Genomic DNA, 8443 nt, shown 5'->3' on the forward strand with positions numbered 1-8443 from the left:
GGTGGGGTCCTGACCAGATGCATTGTGCCCGCCACTGTCGGCGCCATGAGCACGGTTGGCAGTGGTATTGCCGCCATCGCCGAATGTTCCGCGACCTCCGAAGGCGTCCCTTGAACCCCTACGTCCGCCCATCCCACCGAAGGCACGGGCACCACCATGGGCTGCGCCTGATCGGTCGGCGATGCAGTCACACTAGCGTTGGTCCCACCCAAAACAGGCGCGATGCCAGCCAACGGCTGCCACCTCGCTTGAAGGGCGTCACTCTTCTTTGGTGCCAGCGCTAAAGGGTTACACCGTCTCCCGATGCTACAAGGGACGAAAAGCATAAGTCATGATGAAATCCGACCAAAATAGGGAAAAATATAGGAGCTGATGACTCACCTCAGCGTCGTTGGGCGGTAGATACGTTTGGGTGGTGACCCCCTGACCTCAACTCTGCCTCATCAGGGCAAGGCCGTTTCAAGCCCGCCCCCTGCTCATGGGCAGAGGGACTCGCTCCCCTTAGATCTTGGGGCACGACGGCGGAGCCACCCGCCTCTACTAGTACCTCGGGCATGGCAGTAGAGCCGACCGCCCCTATTGGCTCCTAGGATAGGCCGACAGTATGGCCTGTCTTCGCCAGCTCCCCGAACATGCCCTCCCCTCCATGGAACAGGAAAGGTCCTAACTCCTGCAAGGATGAATCGATACCTGTCAGCATATTCTCGTTCTCTAGGTCGCCCCACTCGATGTCGTTGACTACCTCATCATCGTCCCCATCATCATCATCGTCGTCGTTGTCGGTGTCCTCCCCTCGCCCCCGCGCCTGCAGCTTCCGCTGCTTCTTCTTCCTCTTGTACTCGTTCGCCTTCCTCAGTCGCTCGCCCTCGGCACGATTAGCCACCCTCATGGATGAATCCCTTGGCAACGGCACCGAATGATCTATGAAGATGAGGTCCCTCAGCTGGTCCCGTCCCTCTCAGAGTTAGTATCAAGAGGTCTGAAAATCAATTGAAGAGGAGGTATGAGGAGGGAAACTTATGAAGACGACATGGCCTGGTTCTGGCTGCATCGGAGGATGTCCTGGGACCAGGTAGACGAAATTGAGGGGCACCCGTGTCATCCCGTGAAGGCTCATCGCCTCCTTAATGCATTGCGCGACCTCAGAGTCGGGGAGCGCTCCCTCGGCAAGCACTATTCTATCAAACAACGCCTCGGGCGTCATCGCGTACAGCGGGAGCACGCGCATCATCAACGGCGCCACCCTCCTTGCGTGGTAGGCCCCGATGATGCCTGACCCCTTTAGGCTGCTCTCCCTCAGGATGTGGATGGCGGCGATGTGGTCCCAGATCTTCTTCTTGTCCTTCTCTGGAACGCCCCACTTCCTCCAAGACTCTAGGGCCTCTTTGATCAGGCATTCGGTGAACTCTGGCAGAGGGGCGGCGGCGTCGTTCTTGAGGTAGAACCATTGAGAATGCCACCCCTTGTTGGACGTTGACAGCCGCATCGACGGATACTCGCCGACCCAGTTGTTCCAGAGTTGGATGCCGGCGTACCCCATAGGCATGTGCAGCTCCTGCCTACCGCTCTTCTCCCTCTTCTTCTAGAGGGTGATGGCGAAGAAGTACCTCCACAGATCAAAATGGGGGATGATCCCTAGGAATCCATCGCACAGGGCGATGAACGCTGCTATGTGCTGGATCCCATTGGGGTTGAGATGCTGCAGCTCGATCTTGTAGTAGTGCAGCAGCCCCCGGAGAAATCTGTGGGTAGGGGTCGCGAACCCTTGCTCATGGAAGTGGGCGAATGACACTATGTAACCATCGGGCGGTGATGGCAGATCCTCCTCGCCAGGCAGCAGCCACTCCTCGGCCGAGGTCCGCACGCGGAGAAGACCGCGATGGACGAGGCCCTCCATGCGCTAAAAGGTGATGTTAGAACAGCACCATGGATCCATTGGAGGTGGGGACGGTTGGATACAGGCTCAACGGCAACGGGGAGGCGGAGGCAGAAAACCTAAGCGATTGGCGGCGGCGGTTGTGGCTGCGGAGGCAAGGATGCAAGGTATGGAACCTTAGGGGCGAACCCTTTGGTTTTATAGGAGCGACGGATACGAGGAAACCAACCGTCTGCCTAGATCTCCGTGCCTACCATGATCTGCCACAACATCCCGTCACGGGACGTTCACAGGCAATCTCTATCCGTTCCCTCGGAAAACTCGCCGGATGTTTTGCCTCTCCGAACAGGCCACGACTCGTCACGGGTAAGAGAAATATGGATCTAAAAGCATCTCTATGGCCCGAGTGGGCCAAGGAGTCCGTAGGTCGGCCCATCGACGGGTTTGACAACCGCTCCAGGCACCTCTAGAGTGAGAGGTAGAAAGGGATGGGCCCGCTAGCGGCCAGAACCCGAGCGCGCGAGCACCGTGGGCATCCCAGCTCATGTTCGAGTCTCGGCCGGTTACGATCTGTGGCTTTTCCTCGAAGAAAGGCACATAGCCCTCGGGACCGGTCAAACGGACTCGAGAACTATATGGATTGACCGCTAAGAATCGGGAGTCGATCACCGAACTGACCCAAGCCAGATTCCCGCGAATAGGTTGTTGGGGACCCCACTCAGACAAGCCCATTAAACAGCTCACCGAATGCCATGATTCGTCCTTAGAGGAAAATCATGGCATGGCTCGGTCCCTCCGTTTTTATCGAAAAAAGCGCTTGAGGGAAGACAATCGCAAAGACGAACCGATCCTCGACCAGGCCCCTGCTACGAGAGGGGGCTCGAGGAAAGGGAATCGCCGTCCCTAGGTCACATTGTGGGCGACAATGGAAGGCCAAGGCCTTCAGAGTCCCCCCATTCGAAAAAGCCTCTGAAGGAGTATTCTAGTCCTCCGCAGGCTCGGGGGCTACTGTCGGGGACCAATACTAGGGTACCTGAAGAGAAGCTAATAACCATCAACACTGATTCGTCCGAGCAGTCAAGAGCGCGACTACAGCTCCAACCGACCCCTGAGGACTGGCTCCGACTCGCCCGACACTGAGGCCGTGGGCTCCGCCTCGCCCGACATCGAGGCCACGGGCTCCGCCTCGCCCTACCCCTGAGGGCTGGCTCCGCCTCGCCCGACACCGAGGCCATGGGCTCCGCCTCGCCCTACCCCTGAGGGCTGGCTCCACCTCGCCCGACACCGAGGCTGTGGTCTCCGCCTTGCCCGACCCCTGAGGTGTGGCTCCGCCTCGCCCGACACCGAGGTCGTGGGCTCCGTCTCGCCCGACCCCTGAGGGTGGCTCCGCCTCACCCGACACTAAGGCCGCGGGCTCTGCCTCGCCCGACTGCCGGTTGAGCATGGCGAACATGCCGACCATGGGCGCCGTGTTGTACGTGCACGCCTCTGTCAACATGTAGTTCTCCCTCTGGTCCCTGAAGCGGTCCCGTCGGTCGGGCCCGCCGACGACGACGTTGGGGTTGGCGCCCTTGCGGATGAACCAGTCGTCGAACCCCTGCGCGCAGCCGATGAACTCCTTGTTGTGCTTGTACGGCACGATGGAGGCGGCGCGGTGGTGCACCCTGGCGGGGAACCGGGTGCCGTACCCGACCAGGTAGCTCATCGCGCGCGGGTTGCTGCCCAGCACGTAGTCCACCTGCGCCCGCGCCAGCGCGAACACCTCGGCGGCGCTCACCGCCCGCGGCGCACGTCACGGACTGCTGCTCGCCCCCGCCGGCGGACGACGACGACGAGCAGAGGTAGCCCGAGTAGACGGACAGCAGGAACGCCACGCTGGTCACGTATTGCATGTTGTTCCACTGCCGCACGTACAACATCCCGACAGGGCTGCGCTCCACGTTCCTGTCCGCCGCGTTCTTGCCCAGGCACGCGCACACGCAGGGGCGGATTCAACGGGGGGTGGGGTGTCGAGCCCCCTACCGATACCGGAGCAGTGGAGCCCCTATGAATTTTTAGACAAAGTTATATGATGTAGGTAGGACTAAGACTTAAGATCAAACATCAGATAAAGATATGTGAAGGATCAGCCCCCTAAAATTTAGGGATCCGCAGCTGCACACACGTAGTGCTCCGCCTTCGCCCTGCTCCAGCGTCTCCCTGTGCCGCGGCGAGTGCTCCCCACTGAGGAGCAGCTGAAATAAATGAACCACGACGACGACACGTAAGCACTTGTACATGTTCCTTTCGTTTTTTTATACAGTATAAATAAAAACAAAAAATATATACGACGACGTATGTACGTACCCTGGCGGCGAGGATCTGGACGCCGGCGTACTTACGTCCCAGCTGAACTCGGTGATGGCCCAGCCGGTGCCGCCGAAGTCGTCGGCGTTGTCGACGACGTAGTCGAGGTACTGGGCGCGTCCGGTGGCGCGGTGGAGCCAGAGCGCGGCCCAGAGGAGCTCGTCGTGGTAGCCGCTGACGGAGGCGTAGTAAGCTCTTCACCTCCGCGATGCTGCTGTCGTACTTGCGCCGGTACTTGTCGGTGAACTCGAACAGCTGCAAGTACAGCGCATTCAATGCAGCAGGTCAGTTTTTTTTTTGCCGATGGTTCCATCATTATTCGATTGAGCTAGCTTAGCTTCGGTGGGTGATTAGTGCTACTCACTGTTCACACACCATGCCAGTACTAACCAACCAACTAATATTCCAGTAGTGGCCTGGCCTAGCTAGCTGCTAGCTCTGCCTGGACGACTGTCCTGCCACGATCGTTCGATCGATGATCCATCGTCATCATCATCGCTGCATCGTTGTAATGGTTTCGTTCGGCTTGCTGAAACTTAGCTGAAAAATATTGTTATAGCTGAATTGACGTGAGAAAAAAATATTGTTCCAACTAAAAAAACAAGTTAAATAGTGTCGATTTTGGGTAAGCCGAGGCCAATAATGTGACGACATGGATTGCTGGCTGGCTAGCTAGCTTTGCTGGAGATCGATATCATCGATGGATCCCATCACAACGTGACCGAATGGGGTGGTTACGTTGAGCCGCTTAATCAGTAGTTTCTGCTCACCTAACCCAGACAGTAACATGATGCTACGTTGTGATTATTCCTCTTGCCCACGAAATCAACTCGATCCGTGGGACCCCACATGGCAGCCTCTCTTGACCGACAGGACAGCAAGTTTTTTAGACACGCACACGCACACAGGGTTCAAAGTTCAGACACCCCTTGACCCGACGTCACGCACGGTGACAAGTTACCACGTGCGCCGGACCGGCTGCTGCACAGGGCTAGCCAGTACTCCCTCCGGTTCTATAAAACAAGTCGTTTTGGACATCGATACGGTCTTTAAGAAACGACTTTGACTATAACTTTTTACTATAAAATATTTATAAAATATAATCAATATATACTTTTATGAAACTACATTTCAAGATGAATCTACTTACATCACTTTTATATTTTCAAACTCAACCTAAAAAAAGTTATTTGTAGTCAAAGTTTAAAATGTTTGACTTAAGACAACCCAAAACAACTTGATTTAGAGAACCGGAGGGAGTACACGGCACGGTGTGAAACCAGGAGAAGAAGAAAATCGTGCGGCTCCGACCGGTCAGATTCCGCAGCACGACAAAAAGCTCTGGTCAGTTCTGAGCCAATCGGGGGCGCTGACCGTGCGGTGCGCTAACTAATCCCATCATTAGCAAGTGATGGCAGCGGTGATTAATTAAGATTACTGTCATCATCATTAGTAAATAAAGTATGTACCTGCAGCGCGTGGTGGAGGAGTCTGGCGTAGTGGATTTTTTTAACATTTTTTATAAACTAATTTTAAATCTAACATTGTTTTTTTTTCAAAACTAATATTTTTTGCTGCGTTTGTTTTTCTGGCACGGCAAAATGCCTGTGCCGCGTCATGCATGGTGGCGCGGCGAGATGGATGACGTGGCGATGACTAGGACGCTGACCGGTGACGTGGCAGGGTCTGCCGCGTCATCGATTTTGGCGCGGCGCCGCCGCGCCATCCCTCACGGCGCGGCAGGAGAGGCTAGGAGAAGTCGACGCCTAGAAGGCCAGAAGAGGACGACGCAACGTCTACATTCCAGAGACTGAGACGCTCCTCGTGAGCGCCCCATGGCTGGGTCCACGTGTCAGATCCTGTGTACGTGTCGCCATAAAGAAAGACACACCGTTCGGTCAGATTCCCTGGTGACCATAAATAAGGGGGTGTTTGGTTCTACGGACTAAATTTTAGTCCCTATCACATCGGATGTTTGACATTAATTTGGAGTATTAAATATAGACTAATTACAAAGCTAACTGCACAGATGGAGACAAATTTGTGAGACGAATCTATTAAGCCTAATTAGTCCATGATTTGACAATGTGGTGCTACAGTAAATATGTGCTAATGATAAATTAATTAGGCTTAATAGATTCATCTTGTAAATTAGTCTCCACATGTGTAATTAGTTTTATAATTAACTCATGTTTCGTCCTCCTAATTAGCATCCGAACGTCCGATGTGATAGGGACTAAACTTTAGTCTCTGAAACCAAACACCCCTAAAATAAAATGGACCACGACGCCTGCTCAACCACGTGGCCACAACTGCTAGCGCTTGCTACAGCTCTGATGAGACGACGCCTCCCTCGTGAATCGTGATGGTGGTCATCCATGTACACACACAGAGACGCTCGCTCGTGATGCACATGACCTGACCATCTGTGTCCATCCCGTATGTGAGCACGAACGATCACTGCTCATATATAGTTGCTCCTCGTGTAATTCTGTCCTCCACTACTCGTAATATAATATAATATGTCATCCACTGCTCCTCCAATAGGGCTCGTCAGTGCTTGGGCCAAGCCATGCTATGACCATCACATGGATTCATGACTATTATATTATATTATATTATATTATATTATATTATATTATATTATATTATATTATATTATATTATATTATATTATATTATATTATATTATATTATATTATATTATATTATATTATATTATGTGGAGGACAGGATCACAGGAGGAGCAACTATATATGAGCAGTGATCGTTCGTGCTCACATACGGGATGGACATAGATGGTCAGGTCATGTGTGAAAGCATCTAGGCCCCTAGTTGGGTTTCGGTGATTAATGACAATACAAGATTACTATGACTAACGTGTGTTTTGTAGAGGCAATTAAGTTAAGTCATGGTAATGGAGATCAATTAGGCAATCAAGGTGGCCATACCCCTACGATGGAAATCGTTTCGGTTTTCAAAGGATGGACGACAAGGTTAAGGATGACTAGTTCTAAGTGTCGATCGGAGTTGGAGAGACACTTAGAGTAGTTTAGGACTTTGTTTTTCCTTTGACCGTACTATTAAGGGGGTATGGACGGGTAGCTTGACCTAGGTGAGTCTAGTGAGTTAGGTGTGGTGCACACTTGTTAAAACTAGCACTAGGTAGCTCCACAACAGCCCTATGATCCTTTGGAGCAAACTTCATTCACATATGATCGAGAGTTGGAAGTGAATGGAGGGTCAAATGCTGACCGGACGTTGGCTCCAGTGCGACCGGACGCTGGCCGCAGGGTCCGGTCAGTTTATTTGATCAAGCAGTCTGCGTTCGGTGCGACCGGACGCTGGAGAGGTCAAGTGACCGGACGCTGAGAGGCAGCATCCGGTCGACTCCAGTAAGGTTCCAGAGAAGGGAATCTGCGACCGGACACGTCCGGTCAGTACTGACCGGACCCTGGGGTTTAGCGTCCGGTCGAGTACAGTAAGGTTCTAGTGAGGGTTTAATGCGACCGGACGCGTCCGGTCAGTGGTGATCGGACCCTGCCAGCGCTCGGTCAACACATTATCACTGGAATGCGGATTGAACTGACCGGAGCGTCTGGTCAACATGACTGGAGCGTCCGGTCACCCCGCAGAAGCTCATAACAGTTTGTTTTTCAGGCTGCCTTATAAATAGAAGCTCCACTCGTGTGTGGAGTTACTTTTGCTCATTCCAATAGCTGAGAAACATGTTTGTGAGTGCCAAGAAGAGTAAGGTCCTAGTGAGATGATTGAGATTTGAGAATCCAAGAAAGTAGCCTCATTAGTGAATCAAGAGTAGTCAAATGTGCATCCATCTTCTCATTAGGCTTCGAGTGGTCAAGTGAGAGTTCATCCTTGTTACTCTTGGTGATCGCCATCACCTAGACGGCTTGGTGGTGATTGGGAGCTTGGTGATCACCCGACGGAGCTTATGGGTGACCCAACTCAAGTTGTGAGCGGTTTTGGGTGATTCGCCACGACGGCGTGTCAAAGAATCAACCCGTAGAGAGCACTTGATCCTTGTGCGGATCAAGGGGGAGCTACACCCTTGCGTGGGTACTCCAACGAGGACTAGTGGGGAGTGGCGACTCTCCGATACCTCGGCAAAACATCGCCGCGTTCCTCTCTCTCTTTTTACTTTGAGCATTTACTTTGAGCAATTCAATACTTGTCTTTACATTCATAGAATTGCCATACTAG

The 8443-nt window shown here is 53.0% G+C and overlaps 1 pseudogene; it reads right to left on the reverse strand.

Moving 5' to 3' along the window:
- Positions 1-586: 586 nt before the first annotated feature.
- Positions 587-5948, reverse strand: LOC136454466 (endoglucanase 16-like; annotated as a pseudogene).
- Between the last annotated feature and the right edge of the window lie 2495 nt (positions 5949-8443).

Source organism: Miscanthus floridulus, chromosome 5 (genome assembly GCF_019320115.1).
Source record: "Miscanthus floridulus cultivar M001 chromosome 5, ASM1932011v1, whole genome shotgun sequence".
Classification (NCBI taxonomy): domain Eukaryota; kingdom Viridiplantae; phylum Streptophyta; class Magnoliopsida; order Poales; family Poaceae; genus Miscanthus; species Miscanthus floridulus.